This window comes from Sapajus apella, unplaced genomic scaffold (assembly GCF_009761245.1).
Source record: "Sapajus apella isolate SASKATOON/1434 unplaced genomic scaffold, GSC_monkey_1.0 scaffold49, whole genome shotgun sequence".
In the NCBI taxonomy this organism is placed as follows: Eukaryota; Metazoa; Chordata; class Mammalia; order Primates; family Cebidae; genus Sapajus; species Sapajus apella.
This window is the reverse complement of record NW_022436989.1, coordinates 11,998,747-12,018,259: the sequence shown is the minus strand read 5'-3', so window position 1 is coordinate 12,018,259 and position 19,513 is coordinate 11,998,747. Positions and strand designations below refer to the sequence as shown.

The window sequence follows — 19,513 nt, the reverse complement described above, 5'->3', positions numbered from 1 at the left end:
ACCAGCCTTGCCAACATGGTGAAACCCCACATCCACTAAAAACCCTCCTTACTCTCACTGCAAAAACTCGGTGTAGATATCTGGTCTTACCACGCTGGGCAAGCAGACCTCAGTTTGCTCTGTACCATTCTTTTTTATTTTTTTGAGATGGAGTCTAGCTCTGTCACCCAGGCTGGAGAGCCGTGGTGTGATCTGTGCTCACTGCAACCTCCACCACCCGAGTTCAAGTGATTCTCCTCTTCAGCTTCCTGAGTAGCTGGGATTACAGCCACGCACTACCACCCCCGGCTAATTTTTTGGATATTTAGTAGATGCTTGGTTTCGCCATGTTAGGCAGGATGGTCTCGAACTCCTGACCTCAGATGATCCGCCTGCCTCAGCCTCCCAAAGTGCTGGGACGACAGGCGTGAGCCCCTGCGCCCAGCTGTGCTCTGTAACGTTCCGATGGGCTGCATCTTGCCGCACACAATTCAGTAAATGCAAAGCTGGGGCTGGGAGACCAAAGCAAGGCGCTTGCATCCCCAGTGCTTCTCATCAGACTTGACTTGGGGCACAGTATTTAGAATTTCTGGAAGATGGATGGCATTGTGCCTTTGAGGCCATCCTCCCTAACTATGACTTCTGTCCATGAGCTGTTGATAAGTAGCTGTCAGAGGACAATGCCTGAAAAACAGCTATTGCCAGCGATGACAGACCCCTGAACCCGAAGAGACCCAGTAGCTTAAACTGAAGGTGGGGAGGGAGCAGGTGGCCGACCTCCTCTCATCCTTGCTGAACAAGGACGCTCACTGCAATAGCAGCTCTTTTCTTACAACATGGTTCCCCAGCCAAGGCCCAGCAGCTCTCGGCAACAGCTCAGTTCTCCTCCCTTGCTCCCCCAAGAGGGGCGCATCCACTCACTCAGGGGATAATGGGAGGTGGCAAAAGTTTTCTAAGGGCCCTGTGTCTTCCATGGAGGGTGGGAGAAGGTGACAGGACAGCAATGGTTGCTAGAAGAAAATGATGCTTTGAGGACGTGCCCACCATCCAGGATCCTGAGAGCTGAGTGTCACCCAGGCCCCCATACACACTCCTGGTGAGGACACTGTCCTCCCTCTGCCCCTGCACGGGTTAAGTCATCCCCTCTTACCTGCTGAGAGGCAGCCCTGTGACAGGCCTGGGCAGGGGACAGAGGCTGGCGGCAGCAGCAGCGGTCAGTTGTCAAATGAGAGGCAGATTCAGAGCTGCTGCTTTGAGGTCACCTGAAAGCACAACCAGAGATGTGTCTAGAGGTGTGGGGACCCCTGGCATTGCTCTAGCATCCCCACCCACCCCATCCCATGGTTGGCCTCTCCTCAAGCTCAGCAGCCTTCCCCGCTAGCCTGGGGACTCCGTATCAGACCCTGGGGAGATGGGGAGCTCAAGGCAGACAGAGAACCCTCAGATCTGGCACAGTGCAGACTGAGAACACAACTTCAAGGCCACAGGCCACCTCGGGCCTCACCAGACTGCTCCCCTGCCCCCCGCAAACCTGCATGCCCAGCTGCTCTGCCCCCAACACAAGCAGCCCCAGCTACTGCCAAACCCGTGCCAAATGGAAACAGGCCATGTGTGTTTTCTTCTTCTAAAAATATACACCTATTATAGAAAAATGTGCAGATAAAGAAAATTATAACAAAGAAAATAAAGACCAATGATAATGTCTTTTCCCAGAGGTAACTATGGTTAGCCTGTTGATGCATAATATACTTATAGACATTACACATTTGATTTCAGCCAGAGGACATTTAGCACAGAAGAGAGCTGACAACTTTGAAAGCTCTCTCTTTTTATTTTGCATTTATTTTTTGAGATAAGGTCTCACTTTGTTGCCCAGGCTGGAGTGCAGTCGCACGATCATGGCTCACGGTAGCCTTGAGCTTCCAGGCTCAAACGATCCTCCCGCCTGAGCCTCCTAAGTAACTGGGACTACAGGCATGCACTACCGTGCCTGACTAATTTTTACTTTTTTTTTTTTTTTTTTTCTAGAGACGGAGTCTCACTCTGTTGTCAGCCTAGAGTGCAATGGTGTGATCTTAGCTCACTGCAACTTCTGCCTCCCGGGTTCAAGTGATTCTCCTGCCTTAGCCTCCTGAGTAGCTGGGACTACAGGTACCTGCCACCACACCCAGCTAATTTTTGTATTTTTAGTAGAGATGGGATTTCACCACATTGGCCAAGATGGTCTCGATATCCTGACCTCATGATCTGCCCACCTCAGCCTCCCAAAGTGCTGGGATTACAGGCGTGAGCCACCACACCTGGCCTTCCCAGGTGATTTCAACGTGCAGCCGTGTTTGAGACCCACTGCTCAGGTCCACATCTAGCCAGAGGGTCCCACACTCTGGTGTGTGTCAGTCACCTGGGATCTCAGGCTCTCACACAACAGGACTGGTGGGGGCCTCTGGGAGGCTGGATGCTGCTACTCACGGCCTGGTGGGAGACACCAGCATCATCATCCCCAGGAACTCGGTAGCAATGCAGAATCTCAGGTCCTACCCAAACCTACTGAGTCAAATCTGCAGGGTTTGTTGTTTCGAGACAGTCTCGCTCTGTCGCCCAGGCTGGAGTGCAGACACGTGATCTCGGCTCACTGCAACCAGCGCCTCCTGGGTTCAAGTGATTCTCCTGCCTCAGCTTCCTGAGAGCTGGTATTACAGGCATGCGCCACCACGCCCGGCTAATTTTGTATTTTTAGTAGAGACGGGGTTTTATCACGTTGACCACGCTGATAACAAACTCCTGACCTCAGGTGATTAACGCCTGCCTCGGCCTCCCAAAGTGCTGGGATTACAGGTGTGAGCCATCCATTTCGCCCAGCCAAACCTGTGTTTTAACCCAGGTGATTCACGTATGCGTTAAGAGTTTGAGACGCTCTGAGCTAGACCAGCGGGGCCCAGTACTACCTTATGCAGGGTCCAAGAGGAAGAGCCTGGCTGAAGACACACGAGTCCCTCCTAACAGCAGTGCTGCTGTTCTCCTGACCCTGAATGTCACTCATAGCCCCAGCAGCTTGTTGGATTCCTCTTTTAGGTGACTTACTAACTCTGGAAGCTCTTTGAGAGGCCACACCTCAGAAAATACACTATCAATTTCTCCTCGTCCTCTTGGCATTTGTACAGCATCTTCCATCCAATGCTTGAAACGTATTTTGGATGTCAGCCCACCAGCCTACCCCAGGAAGTGGTTTCAGATACCTTCCCTGGTATCATTACTATGTCTCAAAAGAGCACAGGTTGTTGGAGCTGATGGGAATTTAGCTCTTGGATTCCTTTATCTGGTTGCTGAAGAAAGCTGTTTTTTTTTTGTTTTGTTTTGTTTTTTTGAGACAAACAGAGTCTCATTCTGTTGCCCAGGCTGGAGTGCAGCAGTGGCACGATCTTGGCACACCGAAACCTCCATCTCCCAGGTTCAAGAGATTGTCCTGCCTCAGCCACTCAAGTAGCTGGGATTATAGGCATGTGCCACCATGCCCAGCTAATTGTTGTATTTTTCGTATATATGGGGTTTCAACATGTTGGCCAGGCTAGTCTCAAATCCCTGATCTCAAGTGATTTGCCTGCCTTGGCCTTCCAAAGTGTTGAATAATCCCAGGTGTGAGCCATGGCACCTGGCTTTTTTTTTTTTTTTTTAAGAGAGAAGGTCTTGCTCTGTCACCCAGGCTGGAGTGCAGTGGTACAATCAAGCTCACTGCAGCCTTAATCTCTCAGGCTCAAGTGATCCTCCAACCTGAGCGTCTGGAGTAGTTAGCAATACACCCAGCCAATTTTTAATTTTTTTGTACAGACAGGAACTCACTGTATCGCCCAGGCTGGTTTTGAACTCCTGACTCAAAGAATCCTCCCACCTTGGCATCCCAAAGCACTGGGATTACAGGCATGAGCCACCACTCTGGGCTGAAAGCTGCTTTTTAACAGCAGTAAATTTTACCAGGATGTTTTCAAAAGCTTTTCTTCCCTCTCAAAAGAAAATATATTCATCTTTGAACAAATTGCTGTGTTTCATTGTGAGGTAGTGAGAAGACTCACTGGCTGGCCATGAGCTGACTGGGAGCCCCTCAAGGGCAAAGGCTTTGTTTTCTTAGCTTCTGTGCCCCCATTGCCAAGATAGGGCGGTCATGCAGTAGCTAGTCCATGTAAAGGTGACTCTCGTATGCATGAAAGAATAAACTCAGGCTTCAGCAGTGACTTTAATTCCCCATGGCTGCTGTTGTTTCAGTTCTTTTTTGTTTTTGGTTTTGTTTTGAGAGTGAGTCTTGGTCTATCGCCCAGGCTGGAGTACAGTGGCACCATCTTGGCTCACTGCAACCTCTGCCTCCCAGGTTCAAGCAATTCTCCTGCCTCAGCCTCCCGAGTAGCTGGGATTACAGGCATCTGCCATCATGCCCGGCTAACTTTTGCATTTTTTAGTAGAGATGGGTTTCACTTTGTTGGCCAGGCTGGTCTTGAACCCCTGACCTCAAGTGATCCGCCCGCCTTGGCCTCCCAAAGTGCTGGGATTACAGGCTTGAGCCACCACGTCTGGCCATTTCAATTCTTAAATGAAGCCAAATTCCCTCCCTGGGTTATCCCTGAAGGATAATGACCCAGAGTCACACAAATGTACTGATGGCCCCAACAATTTGTCTTATTCTGAGAAATAGTGATGATACAGGGAAGGTGTCTAAAACCCCTTCTTAGGGTACAGGGTAGGTTGGTGGGTTTCATCCATTCCAAACAATGGATGAGAGATGGGGCCATTAGAATTAATTAAATCATCTAAAAGAGAAGCCTCTAAATGGGCTAGGCTTTGATGCACAGGCAGGGTCTCTGCTTTCACAGAGCTTACTGTCTGGTGAGGGGTGCCGTGGACTGCTGGAATCACCATGCTGATTAATGAATGCATCCTTACGAGGGAGGCGCCTGCCTCTCAGTGTATAACCAAAGAAAGTGACCTGGACTGTAGCATCTACGTTGCTTTCTGCGATGGGTTCTGAAACCATAAAAAGGAATGAGACTTGCTCACCCTCAAAGAGCTGAGGTGCTGGGAGGGAGATATATAAAGAAGAAATGATCGTATATATTGTCATTGGTGTATGTGGGCTGGCTGTCCACAGAATCTATGCCCCTCTTCCCCTCACAGGGATGTCATTGCGGCAGGGCACGTGGCCCTGGGTTAGATTTTCCCCAGGGTCGCTTGCAGCTACATGCGGCTTTGTGACTCCTATCTTGCTAAAAAAGATGGCAATGATGAATGAGTGGAAATATGGGTGCCGCTTCCAAGCCTGTGCTTTCAAATCCCATCTGGGGACCTCTGAGCTCTTTCCCATCACACGTGGACGTGTCTGCAGCTTAAGTTTAACAAGGGCAGACGAAGACAGTGGCCTGAGTGGTGCCTCTAGGTATGGTCCCTGGATCGGAAGCGTCGATGTCACCTGGGAGCGTGTCAGAAATGGAAATGCTTGGGCCCACTCAGACCTACCGAATAGAAGCTCTGGGGCTGGACGTGATGGCTCACGCCTATAATCTCCGCACTTTGGGAGGCCAAGGCGGGTGGACAACCTGAAATTTGAGAAGTTCGAGACCAGCCTGGCCAACAATGGTGAAACCTTGTTTCTACTAAAAATACAAAAATTAGTCCGGCATGTTTACAGGTGCCTGTAATCCCAGCTACCTATGAGGCTGAGGCAGGAGAATTGCTTGAACCCAGGAAGTGGAGGTTGCAGTGAGCCGAGATCACACCATTGCACTCCAGCTTGGGCAGCAGAGACTCTGTCTCAAAAAAGAAAAAAAGAAGCTCTGCTGGGCGCAGTGGCTCACGCCTGTAATCCCAGCACTTTGGGAGGCCAAGCGGGTGGATCACAAGGTCAGGAGTTCAAGACCAGCCTGGCCAAGATGGTGAAACCCTGTCTCTACTAAAAATACAAAAATTAGTCAGGCGTGGTAGCAGATGCCTGTAATCCCAGCTACTCAGGAGGCTGAGGCAGAGAATTGCTTGAACCCAGGAGGCGGAGGTTGCAGTGAGCCGAGATTGCGCCATTGCACTCCAGCCTGGGCAACAGAGCGAGACTCTGACTGAAAAAAAAAAAAAAAAAAAGCAGCAGCTCTGGGAGAGGGAAGGGCTTAACAAGTCCTCCAGGTGGTTCTGATGCTCAAGAGAATCTGAGCAGCACAGTCCTGAGGGAGAGAGAGAAACAAAATGGAAAGAGCCCATGTCCCCAAATCTCCCCTGGAGCTGAGCAGTCCCGTTAGCCCGGCTTCTTACTTCTGGGCTCGTATGAGAAAGGGAAATGCATTTCCACACATTTCCACACTCTTTGATTCACTGTGTTTCTGGGTCTCTGTCGCAGCAGCTTTCCCTGTCACTAGCCGATACAGTACTTCAACAGAGGTTAGTATATGGGGACGGCTGCCTTGAAAACGCTAAGTCTGAGTCAAAAATCCTCATTTAAGAGCTTCTATTTGGGAAACTCAGTATAATAAGTCACTCAAGTCTAACAAGGATTCCAGCTAGTGACACTGTGTTTACTTCTAGGGTCTAACATTTTACCCTAGAATTCTGTTGGATGCTAGGCCGCAGATAGCACTGCTTTTGCACCAAAGTTCAGGCTGGGTTCTCCTAGCGAATGTTCAGCAAGGGCGTTGATCAGATTTCCCCCTTTTCAGCTTTAAGATAAATTGGTTTCGAATTGTCACAAGTATTTCACTGAGTTGACATCTTGGAGTTCCCCAAGAATGGAGGTCACATTCCCTTCCACACAGGGATCTAAAGGGAGGGGAGGGCTGGGCGTGGTGGCTCACGCCTATAATCCCAGCACTTTGAGAGGTGGTCAGATTACTTAAGGTCAGGAGTTCAAGATCCTCCTGGCCAACATAGTGAAACCCTGTCTCTACTAAAAATACAAAAATTAGCCAGGTGTGGTGGCAGGTGCCTGTAGTCCCAGCTACTCAGGAGGCGGAGGCAGGAGAATCACTTGAGTCTGGGAGGCGAAGGTGGCAGTGAGCTGAGATCATGCCACTTGTACTCCAGCCTGGGTGACAGAGCAAGACTCCGTCTCAATAAAAAAAAAATAATAATGATAAAAGGCAGGGGAAGTCCCAATTCACCTGGATGTTGTAATCACTGTGGCAGCAAAGGGCACAGCCTCTCTATCTGTACACATGGACGTGTGAGGTGGCATTTTAGCACCACATGACCAATTCTGCTGTTTCTCAGTCGTCCTAGGCTGGAGCTGAATGTCCTGGCCCCTGAAGGGAGTGCAGGGAATGAAGTGCCCTCCCACCCAGACACCCAGGGCTCCGTCTTCGGTCGGAACACAGTCCCCCTCCAGGGGGATGACTCTTCCCCACTCTGACTTCAACCACTTTGGCAAGCTTGATGCATTTTACAGTATGGTTCTCAATTACTCAATTTAAATCCTGATTGCCTGATAGCATCTGGCTGATCTAATCACACCTAATCACACAGATGCTAAACAAGTCCAGGGATCAGAAGCTTTGGGCACGGCATGGGTTGTAACGGACTTGAGAGACAACCACAGTTTCTTAGGAAGAGCACAGGGGGTCTGAACGATGCTGGGGCCTGCTGGTCACCTGTCACCTTATCTGGTTCTTATTAAGGTCAAGAAAATTACTGAAGGTTGGCAAACCAGCGGTTATACTTAAGGACATTTGACAAATTAGTGCAGAATAAACAACAGAAAGAGAAACCAGATCCACCTTCCGTGGGACCCTTCGCGCCATCCACCCCCTCGCCTCGCTGGCCACCCAGATGCTCCCTGACCATTGCTTTGGCCTTGCAGGTAGAAACCAAAAAATCTTAATTGACAGGAGAAGATGTTAGGAGTCTACTTGTGGCCTGAGGCTTTACAACAGCCCTCACTGAGCGCGATGTTAATTCTTTCTGACTGCTGGGTTATTCAAGTCAACACCGTGGTCCAGTTTGAGTAACTTGTAAGGAAGAACATGAACCCATGACCTGTGTGTTTGTACAATCTGTAAACCTTACAGCCTAGAATGAATTCATTTTCATTCAAGTCTTATCACAGCTCTACCAAGGTGGGCAGATCACCGCTCAGGGGAGGCAAAGGCAGTTCAGAGACGGCGTGGCTGGGCCGTGTCTCAGCCTCCTAGAGCTGCAAGAACAAATCACTACAAACCGTGAGATTCTAGGCAACAGAAGTTTATTCTCTCACAGCTCTGGAGACTGGAAGTCCAAAATCAAGGTAGGGTCACACTCCCTCTGAAGGCTGCAGGGGAGAGTCCTTCCTCCTCTTTTCCTACCATCTGGTGACCCCTGGCAGTACTTGGCATTCATTCCTTGATTTGCAGACATCACTCCAATCTCCGCCCCCATCTTCATATAACCCACTTCTCTGTGTCTCTCTTGTTTCTTTTTTTGAGACAGAGTCTTGCTCTGCCACCAGTCTGGAGTGCAGTGGTGTGATCTTGGCTCACTGCAACCTCCACCTCCCGGGTTCAAGCGATTCCTCTGCCTCAGCTTCCTGAGTAGCTGGGACTACAGGTGCACATGACCACGGGCCCAGTTAATTTTTTGTATTTTTGTAGAGACGGGGTTTCACCACGTTGGCCAGGATGGTCTCGATCTCCTGATCTCATGATCCACCTGCCTCGGCCACCCAAAGTGTTGGGATTACAGGCGTGAGCCACTGCGCCAGCCTCATCTTCACTTCTTATAAAAAAGATACCAGCCATTGGTCTTAGGTCCCACTCTAATCCAGTATGACCTCAACTTCATCATATCTGCAAAGACTCACTTTTCAAATAAAGTCATATTCTGAAGTTCTGGGTATATAATATGAATTCTGGGGGTAAACTATGAACTCAGTATAGTCAGGAACCCAGAAATGTGGCTACAAGTCTGTGCTCACCACTACAAAGAATCAGATTTTGTTATTGCTCTTTGTAATACCTACAAGAAACGCCTCTCTGAGAACTGTAGGGCGTTTCAGGGCTGTGGGGCAGGAATATATCTTAGCGTGATGGGAGCATGAACTGAGAAGCAGAATTTATAACCTATACTCACCTCAATGTTTTCATTTGTAAAATGAGAAAACTGAGACCCAACCAGCTAAGTTATTTGCCCAAAGTCACTAAATAGCTAATAAGTAGTGAAAATAAGATGAGAATCCCATATCATTCATTCATTCATTCATTCAACACATACTATGTCAGGCATCGCACTGAAGAAATGAGGAAGTGGGTGAAGGTGGAATATGATTCCTTTTTTTTTTTTTGAGATGGAGTCTCACTGTGTCACCCAGGCTGGAGTGCTGTGGCGTGATCCCCGCTCACTGCAACCTCCACCTCCTAGGTTCAAGCGGTTCTCCTGCCTCAGCCTCTGGAGTAGCTGGGACTACAGGCATGTGGGAGGTGGGAAGGGAAGGCATATCTGGACTGACCACCAGGGAGACGGTGCTGTGGTGTTCAGTGCGCTTAGGAAAAGAGAAAGGGTGTGCTGTGAGTTCACATGGGGCCAGGCTGAGCTTAGGGGTCTTTAGGAAACTGAAAAGAACACGGCCAGCAGACAGGAGGACAGATAGGGATGGAGTTTACAGGGAGTTTGGGGTGAAGATGGAGATGAGCAACTCATGACAACATGCAGGGGCAGTGGAAGTCCTGGCTGTGGGAGGCTCACGGGAAAGGGGGAGCATGGGTCAGAAGGCTGGGCTGGGTGCAGAGCCTTGGCCCAAAGCAGCATGAGGAAGAGGAAGGAAGTCCTGTGCTCACTTCTTCCCTCCCTCCCTCCCTTTTGTTTCTTTTTTTTTGGACAGTCTTGCTCTTGTCACCCAGGCTGGAGTGCAGTGGTGCGATCTTGGCTCACTGCAACCTCCACCTCCCAGGTTCAAGCAATTCTCCTACCTCAGTCTCCTGAGTAGCTGGGATTACAGGCACCCACCACCATGTCCAGCTAATTTTTGCTTTTTTTTTTTTTCTTTTTAGTAAAGACGGGGTTTTACCACATTGTCCAGGCTGGTCTTGAACTCCTGACCTCTGGCGATCCGTCTGCCTCGGTCTCCCAAAGTGCTGGGATTACAGACATAAGCCATCACTTCCAGCCTTTGTTTTTGTTGTTATTGACAGAGTCTCACTCCATCGCCCAAGCTGGAATGCAGTGGATCAATCTCGGCTCACTGCAACCTCCGCCTCCTGAGTTCAAGCAATTCTTCTGCCTCAGCCTCCTGAGTAGCTGGGATTACAGGTGCCTACCACTACACCCAGCTACTTTTTTTTTTTTTTTTTTGTATTTTTAGTAGAGATGGGGTCCACCATGTTGGCCAGGTGGGTCTTGAACTCCTGACCTCAAATAATCCACCTGCCTCAGCCTTCCAAAGTGCTGGGATTACTGACATGAGCCACCGCACCCGGCCTAGTAGGTTTCTTTCTATGCCCTTCAGTTTGCACTTTTCAGATTTCTGGAGGTAAAAGATTTTAGTGCCAATAAAACTAATATTCTTTTTTTTTTTTTTGAGACGGAGTTTTGCTCTTGTTACCCCGGCTGGAGTGCAATGGCGCGATCTCGGCTCACCGCAACCTCTGTCTCCTGGGTTCAAGCAATTCTCCTGCCTCAGCCTCCCGAGTAGCTGGGACTACAGGCGTGCGCCACCATGCCCAGCTAATTTTTTTTTGTACTTTTAGTAGAGACGGGGTTTCACCATGTTGACCAGGATGGTCTCAATCTCTTGACCTCGTGATCCACCCCTCTCGGCCTCCCTAAACTATTCTTTACAGACCAAATAGTAAATGGTGCTAAACGGAAAAGAGACAGATGAGCTATGGAGTCACCACGGACATCAGATGACGCAGCATGGATGGACAGTGTGTTGTTCAATGAGGCTGCCGGCCATCGCCGCTGGGTGCAATGTGGGGCCTGCTCTTGGGAGGTATCCATCTATATCGGAAACCATGCAGACAAGCCGGTTCCGTGAATTATCTGAAGCACATGCATTGTACTTCACAGACTTTGTAGTACAAAACCACCAGCATGAATTTAGTGGGTCATGCTTTGATCGGGGAGAATGAGTTCACGGCAGCTCATCCATCCACTCCTCCCAGCCTGACTCTCTTCCATCCCATCCCATCAGTGCGGTTTTTTAGTCATCTTGCTGGGGTTAGGGTGCAGCCTCCAACTTCAGAGCAGAGCCACACTAGCAGCTGCCATGAGGCCAGCTTCCCTGCCTTTCCCCTGGAGCGTTTCTCCTGCCCAGCCCAGGGCCCAGCCCCTTCCCCTCACCATGGTCCACTCTGAGGTGGGACTTCAAGGTTGTCCAAGTCAGATGAGGTGGCTCCATCCTCCGGGACCAGCTACAGGAAGTGCTCTTTCTAAAGGCTGCTGCCACCTACATTTTACTCTGACCCTTTCCTTTTTAAAAATTACCAAATTCACATTAAAATGCTTGAATCAAAAAAGTATTGAGGTAAATTCACTTATGATAAATTAATCATTTTAAAATGAACAACTCAGTGACATTTAGTACGTTCACAATGTTGTGCAACCGCCACCCTATTTAGTTCCAAAGCACTTCCGCAGCTTCAGAATAAAGCCTCATTCCACGAAGCAGCTCTCCCCACTTCCCCGTCCTCCCAGATACTAGCAACCAACAGTCTGCTTTCGGTCTCTGCAGACTTACCTATTATGGACATTTCACATAAATAAAATCACAAAATACGCAGTCTTTCGTGACTGGATTCTTCCTTTCTTTTTTTTTTTTTTTTTAAAAAGGTGAGTGGCTCTTGTTACCCAGACTGGAGTGCAATGGCGCGATCTCGGCTCACCGCAACCTCCGCCTCCTGGGTTCAGGCAATTCTCCTGCCTCAGCCTCCTGAGTAGCTGGGACTACAGGCACGCGCCACCATGCCCAGCTAATTTTTTGTATTTTTTAGTAGAGACGGGGTTTCACCGTGTTGACCAGGATGGTCTCGATCTCTTGACCTCGTGATCCACCCGCCTCAGCCTCCCACAGTGCTGGGATTACAGGCATGAGCCACCGTGCTCGGCCATGAGTTACTTTTTATTTGTGATGAATAAGAACTTGTGGAAAGACACCTTGAAACTGTCTAAACTTGATCCTTATCAAACTTTCAATATATTCGACTTTCGGTTGCTATCAGTAGGCACTCAAGCGTTTCTGTTTTATTCAGTAGGCGACAATTCATTACTATCAATTTTTATTGTGATGCATAAATTGTCCTGGATTTGGCCAGTGGGAACCCCTTAAAGCTGGTTCCTGTGTCTTTCTCGAATGTCTTTATCACTTTTGACTCATTTCTTGCTTTCCTACTGTTGCATTTTCAAAGTGCTAGAATAAGGCTCCTGTTTCCAATTCCTACCAAACTGCTGTTTTCCTCCTTCTCTCATCCTGGCCATGTGTGTCTGTCAAGATAAAAAAGCACTGCAAGAGGCTGGGCGCTGTGACGCACGCCTGTAATCCCAGCACTTTGGGAGGCACAGGGGGGCGGATCACCTGAGGTCAGGAGTTCAAGACCAGCCTGGCCAACATGGCGAAACCCATCTCTACTGAAAAAATTACAAAATTTAGCTGGGCATTGTGGCGCATGCTTGTAGTCCCAGCTACTTGGGAGGCTGAGGCAGGAGAATCACTTGAACCCGGGAGGCGGAAGTTGCAGTGAGCCGAGATCACGCCATCGCACCCCAGCCTGGATGACAGAGCGAGACTCTGTCTCAAAAAACAAAAAACAAAACAAAACAAAACAGAAACACTTCCACAGACTGTATTCCAGCCTTCAGATGTCAGCACTGTTTAAAATGCTCGATACTAGGAAGAAGCGTCCCTGGTAACCAGTCCCCAGGCAGTACCTCTCACCCTCTCCTCACCTCCTTTTCTCTCCGTGACTCTGGAGCCTGAATGCAGCTTACAAGACAAGCCTAACTTTTTCTCTGATTACCCTGCCTTCTTTCCCTTGGAACCAGGGCTGAAAGATTTTTCTGTGTTTTTTTTTGAGATGGATATTTACTCTGTCGCCCAGGCTGGAGTGCAGTGCTGTGATCTCAGCTCACTGAAACCTCCACCTTCCAGCTTCAAGTGATTCTCCTACATCAGCCTCTTGGGTAGCTGGGATTACAGGCACCCACCCCACGCCTGGTTAATTTACTATTTTTTTTTAGTAGAGATGGGGTTTCACCATGTTGGCCAGGCTGGTCTTGAACTCCTGACCTCAGGTGATCTGCCTGCCTCAGCCTCCTGAAGTGCTGCAATTCAGGTGTGAGCCACCGCGCCCAGCCCAGTGCTGAAAGATTTTGAATTCTTTACCCGACAAAGCAAAAACAGAGCCAGTGGTTATAACTTGGTTAGACATATCAAAAGGTGAATTCATAGTCTGGGGCCCATGACTAGCTGGGCATCCTGGACCTCCAGCTGGCCAGGTTTGAAACGGGTTCACCTCTTCTTACAGACAAGATGCAGGAATCCCTCCCATGTTTTCAAAGTCTGCTCAGTTGCCTATTGCTTCTCTCAAAGAGAACTGGAAGTGAGAACAGATGAGCAGGGTGAGAGGGGAGGCCAGGATCGTCCAGAGTGGGAGACAGTGAAACAGACGCTCTGTGTCTTGTCATGATGCTCATCTGCTCCTACTGGAATGCCGGGCATTGATTTGGGGGCAGCACCGGGGGTTCCATGGCTGTGCAGGTGAGCTAAGGTGGAGGTAATGTGGCTGCCTGGACCTCCTTTTTCAGATCAACACTGACAGAATGGAGGGTCAGAGAGTCCACAAGGAAACACTATGTTTTGCTGTGATTTCCACTTCCCTTCCCCACTCCTATCTTCTAAGAGACTTGCAAGCTGGACACAGTGGCTCACGCCTGCAATCCCAGCACTTTGGGAGGCCAAGGCGGGCGGATCGTCTGAGGTCAGGAGTTCAAGACCAGCCTGACCAACGTGGTAAGAACTCGTCTCTACTAAAAATATAAAAATTAGCTGGATGTGTTGCTACGCACCTGTAGTCCCAGCTACTTGGGAGGATGGGGCATGAAAATCACTTGAATCCTTGAGATGGAGGTTGCAGTGAGCTGAGATTGTGCTGCTGCACTCCAGCCTGGGTGACAGAGTGAGACTCTGTCTCAAAAAAAAAAAAAAGAGAGAAAGAAAAGAAATACTTGGGAGCTGCCTCCCTAGAAGCACATTCTGAGCATATTTCAGACGTCTGTGTTGGAAGGGGACTGCACAGACTCTCCTCCCGTTGTGGAGATGTCTGCACAGTGACAAGCTGATGGGCAGAATTAGAATGCGGTTTATGCTCTGCTTAAACAAGGGTAATCAGAAATGGAATCAGTGCAGGCGAAATTTAAGATTTGCTACTTCCATAAATAAAAGCATGAATAACAGGGGTCTCTGAAATGTAAGGTCACAAGCTTAGTTTGGGGCACTGCAGATGTTTGCAGAATGGCCGCCCTAATGATTATGCTACAGATGAGCTTTCAACACCCTGTCCAGGTTACCACTTCCTCCCTTCCCCCAAAAAGTTGAATCCTATGTTGAATTGAATATGAATATGAATTGCTCTAATTCTGTCCGGAGAGTGTAAAACTGTGGGCCAGCCTCAGGCACTGTGGAGCCCTTGCCTCAGAACTCTGGCTTCCAGGAGAGCTAACCTGCAGGGCTCACCAGGTGAACTGATTTATTACTATCATATGGATAATGTGAGATTCTTTAGCCACTTCGGGGAGCCAGCGTCCCCAGAGGCCTTTCTTAGTGGTGCCCACAGTTCCAGCCTAGGGGCTGTGTTTACACACTGATTCGTGTGTATGATTGACAAGAGTACTGCTTCATCACCAGTGCCTGAGGGTTTTGTTTTATTTTGTTTTTTTCGATGGAGTCTCACTTTGTTACCCAGGCTGGAGTGCAGAGGCGCAGTCTCAGCTCCTGAGTTCAAGAGATTCTCCTGCCTCAGCCTCCTGAGTAGCTGGGATTACAGGTGCACACCACCAAGCCCAGCTAATTTTTGTATTTTTAGTAGAGACGGGGTTTCACCATGCTGGCCAGGCTGGTCTTGAACTCCTGACCAAAAGTGATCCTCCCACCTTGGCTTCCCAAAGTGTTGGGATTACAGGAGTGAGTCACCGTGTGCAACCAGTGAGCTTTCAATCTCCTTATACAGAAAAACTGTCTATTCTTAATCATTAAAAGTAGCATCAGGCCGGGCTTGGTGGCTCACACCTGTAATTCCAGCACTTTGGGAGGCCAAGGAGAGTGGATCACAAGGTCAAGAGATCAAGTGTGTTGTTAGACTAGGTGAGGTTAGATTCTGATCTCAGCTTAATTTTTATTTAGTCTTTGCAACTCCAAGACACGTGAGTAGTAGTATGAATCCTAATTCTGTTCTCAAAGCTTTTGCTATGTTACTTTGGTTCTGTGCTAAGCATATGCAGCTGAGAGGTGAGGCTGGAACTTTTGTGGTTCATAAAAAGAGTTAGATGAGGCCGGGTGTGGTGGCTCACACCTGTAATCCCAGCACTTTGGGAGGCCAAGTTTGGCAGATCACTTGAGGCCAGGAGATTGAGACCAGCCTGACCAACATGGTGAAACCCTGTCTCTACTAAAAATACAAAAATTAGCCAGGTGCTGTGGCAGGCACCTGTAATCTCAGCTACTCAGGAGGCTGAGGCAGGAGAATCTCTTGAACCAGGGAGGTGGTGGTTGCGGTGAGCCGAGATCACAACATTGCACTCCGGCCTGGGCAACAAGAGCGAGAAAAAAAAAAAATCAGGAGAGGATCCATTTCTTTCCTTCTCTCCTCTCCAGGATTTCTGCCATACTCTCCAGTTCACAAGGGTAGCTTTTCCTATTTCCCTGATCAGAAAGACAGAGCTTATCTTCAAGATTTAGCCTGTGTGCAGTCACCACTGTGGAATTCTTAACTGGGGCCCGTTCCCGGGACAAAGCTGTGAGAGAAAGGAGAAAAAGAAAACAACAAAAAAAAAGGATCACAGGGGTCCCTTGCCCCCGTTCCTCTGGCCAGCCACGTGGGTTTCCATCAGAACATTCGCTACCTGCACGACCACTGTTGCAGCTCTGCTCCTGCGCCCGCTCAGGGCAAAGCCACAAGAATAAGGAGAAAACAAACAGAAAGGAAACTCCCATCCACACAGGTCACCTCTCGGCTTCTGCCTGTCCTCTGCAATCCACATGCTCTTGTGTGCTTTTTGAGTCCTCAGGGAGTTGCTTTTTCTGTTTTCCCAGCGTCTTTGCTGCTGTCCGCAGGAGAGACGGACTGCGGAGGGCTTGCTCCATCCTAGGCTCTCTGTGCGACTCCCTCTGCCCAGAACGCTCTTCCTGTCTTGTCTGCTGAGCACCTATTCCATCCCCATAACTTGCATCAGCTGTCCTGATCTCCAGGGGATCTTTCCTGACCACTTTCACCTTTTAAATTCAGAGCCAAGGAAGGGGTGGGGGGTGGTGCCTCCGTCACAGCAGCCCCTAGCCCTGATCATGCTGTCTGTCTCCCCAGCAACCAGCAGCTCGGGTAGGAGAAAGACTTCCTCTTTCATGCACATCGCTGCATGCCCAGCTTGTGGAAAGCTGATGAAAGAATGATTATTTCTATTATCTATCTGATTCTCTACTAAAGAGATAGAATGGACATCTAAAAATAGTAATCACAATAACACAGACTCCACAATGTTTAAATGCTGTGAGCCGAAGATGGAGGGTCCTCTGAGCCTTTGCCTGGCCAGAGTACAGATGAAAAACACAAGCCTGAAGACTGTGGCTTTAGCAGTCCTTTCAAAGATAATCTAGTACTTCAGTCTATGGCCATATGACCAATTCCTTTTTTTTTTTTTTTTTTTGAGACAGAGTCTCGATCTGTCTCCCAGGCTGGAGTGCAGTGGCGCAAACTTGGCTCACTGCAACCTCTGCCTACTGGGTTCAAGCGAGTCTCCTGCCTCAGCTTCCTGAGTAGCTGGGATTACAGGCACACGCCACCACTCCTGACTAATTTTTTTTATTTTTAGTATTTCTCCAGTAGAGACAGGGGTTCACCATGTTGGCCCAGCTGGTCTCAAACTCCTAAACTCAGGTGATCTGCCCACCTTGGCCTCCCAAAGTGTTGGGATTACAGGCGTGAGCCACTGTGCGTGGCCACTAATTCCATTTTGACATGGCATTGTTTCAACAGAAAGGCTATTTTTACAAAGCAGAAAGTGACAGTTAGAGGAAAATGATAATTTTGAGTTTTCCATTTAATTTTTTAACTGAAGAAGTGACAAAAGCTGTCATATTCCAGTGCCTAGCATTATTCAAGAAGAATGAATCTTCTATAAACATTCCTTGGGCAAACCATTTTCACATTCCTGAAGAATTAACTTTTTTAAAAAACAGGATGGCTTTGTTCTGAAGTATCAAGGTTTTGCTTTACATTGTGTGTGTGTAAATTTACTTACAATTTCATTTGCTTCCTCTGAGATTTTTAGCACTAAGACAGATCAAAGAAGGTTTCCTTGTTGTCTTTGAATCCACTACTATTTCCTCTCCCAGCTCTTCGGCCAACTGGTTATTTGCTTGGCCAAGAGTGCTATTTGCAAACTGGCTCCCGAAAACTGGGAGAAGAAGGGTTGCCGGTAAATTGCAGCTTGTGGGGAAGTCACACAGCTGACTTTCTGGAATGTGGGGAACTGCTGACCTCAAACGTAGGTCCAAGGAGGAACCAGAGCCTGCTGAGGACCCACTCTGAGGCGCTGGTTGATGCGGGCAGTGCCAGGCTGATGAGGAAGGGTTTGCCAGAAGCAGGTCAGGGCCCCAGCATGGCAAAGGGGCTCTGGGGCCTTGGAAGAGGTAACGATGATTGACATCTTTGTAGACCGACCCTGTGACCCACGCAAAGCCACAGGAATGATATCTCTTTCTTTTGCTTTCCCCTTTTGTCCTGGGACAGTACTTTTCTTCCTTCCCCATCTTCCCAGCCTTATTTTGCAAACTTCCAGGCATTAAAAAAAAATTAGTTTTTAGAGCAGTTTTAGGTTCACAGCAAAGGTGAGCAGAAAGTACAGAGTTCCCATATATCTCCTGTCCCCAAACAGGCACAGCCTCCCCCCATGAACATCCCAGAGTGGTCCATTTGTGACCATCAGTCACCATCACTGACACATCATTATCACCTGAAGTCCATAGTTCACAGCAGGGCTTGCTCTTGGCACTGTGCATTCCATGGGCTTTGACAGATGTCTAATGACACGTGCTCACTATTACGCTGTCACACAGAGGAGTTTCCTGCCCCACCTATTCATCCGAATGCTGGCAGCCACCGATCTATATACTGTCTCCACACTTCTGCCTTTCCAGGATGTGATATGGTGGGAATCCGTATGTAGCCTTTTCTGACTGATTCTTTCACTCAGCAGTACGTATTTAAGTCTCTTCCAGGTTGTGTCGTGACTTGGCAGCTCTTCTTTTTTAGTACTGGATACTATTCCATTGTCTGGGTGTTTCACGGTTTATTCAGTCACCTCTCAAGCACATCTTGGTTGCTTCCGAGTTTGGGCAATTATGAATAAAACTGCTATAAACATCTGTGTGCAGGTTTTTGTGTGAACATGAGTTTTCAACTCAGGAAAATTCCATGGAATGCAACTGCTGGAGCATATGGGAAGGAGGCGTCATTTGGTAAGAAACTGCCAAACTATCTTCCAAAGTGGCTGTTGCATTTTGCATTCCCAACAGCAATGAACAAGAGTGTCTGTTTCTCCATATCCTGGCCAGCATTGGGTATCTCAGGGTTTTGGATTTTGGTCATTCTAAATGGTGTGTAGAGGTATCTCCTCCTTTTCATTTGCATTTTTCTAATGACATGATGCTGAGTTTCTTTTCAAATGCTTATTTGCCATCTTTGTATCTTCTTTGGTGTGATGCCTTTGCAAAACTTTGGCTCATCTTTAATAGGATTCTGTTTTGTTTTCTCACCGTTGAGTTTTGAGTTCCTTTGTATTCTGGGTAACAGCATTTATCAAATATGTCTTGCAAATGTTTCCTACCTATCTGTGGCTTATCTGCTCATTCTCTTGACCTTCCCAAACGTTACAAAGCTCATGGGCAGGGCCTGGACTAGAGGGAGGCTAGTGAAGGACCTAGAACTGAATTTAAAGAGGTTCAGTCTCAGGTACGATGTGACATGACCAAGCACCCTTTTACATTCTCACCTAATTCTGGCCCTGCTGATGTATTCAGACCTCAGCTGCACTAACGTCCAGGCCTACCCACCCCAGTGTCTACTAAGCAAATTTGTCACTCTCTGATAGGACCTTTCCCTGGACCATTGCTGCATAGACAGCAGCTTCAAAAAGAACACCAGGCTGGACACAGTGGCTCATGCCTGCAATCCCAGCACCTTGGGAGACCAAGGCGGGTGGATCACCTGAGGTCAAGAGTTTGAGACCAGCCTGACCAACATGGTGAAACCCCATCTCTACTAAAAATACAAAAATTAGCTGGGCATGGTGGTGAGTGTCTGTAATTCTAGCTACTTGGGAGACTGATGCAGGAGAA

The 19,513-nt window shown here is 48.4% G+C and overlaps 1 protein-coding gene across 1 annotated transcript in view; it reads right to left on the bottom strand.

Annotated features, from left to right (window-relative positions):
- GNG4 (G protein subunit gamma 4) overlaps nucleotides 1-19,513 on the bottom strand; it is an 81,998-nt gene that overhangs the window by 33,957 nt on the left and 28,528 nt on the right. Inside the window, exon 2 of the mRNA XM_032242293.1 lies at nucleotides 1,130-1,241. The gene's annotated coding sequence lies outside the window, so the exon portion shown is untranslated. The remainder of the gene's footprint in view (nucleotides 1-1,129; nucleotides 1,242-19,513) is intronic.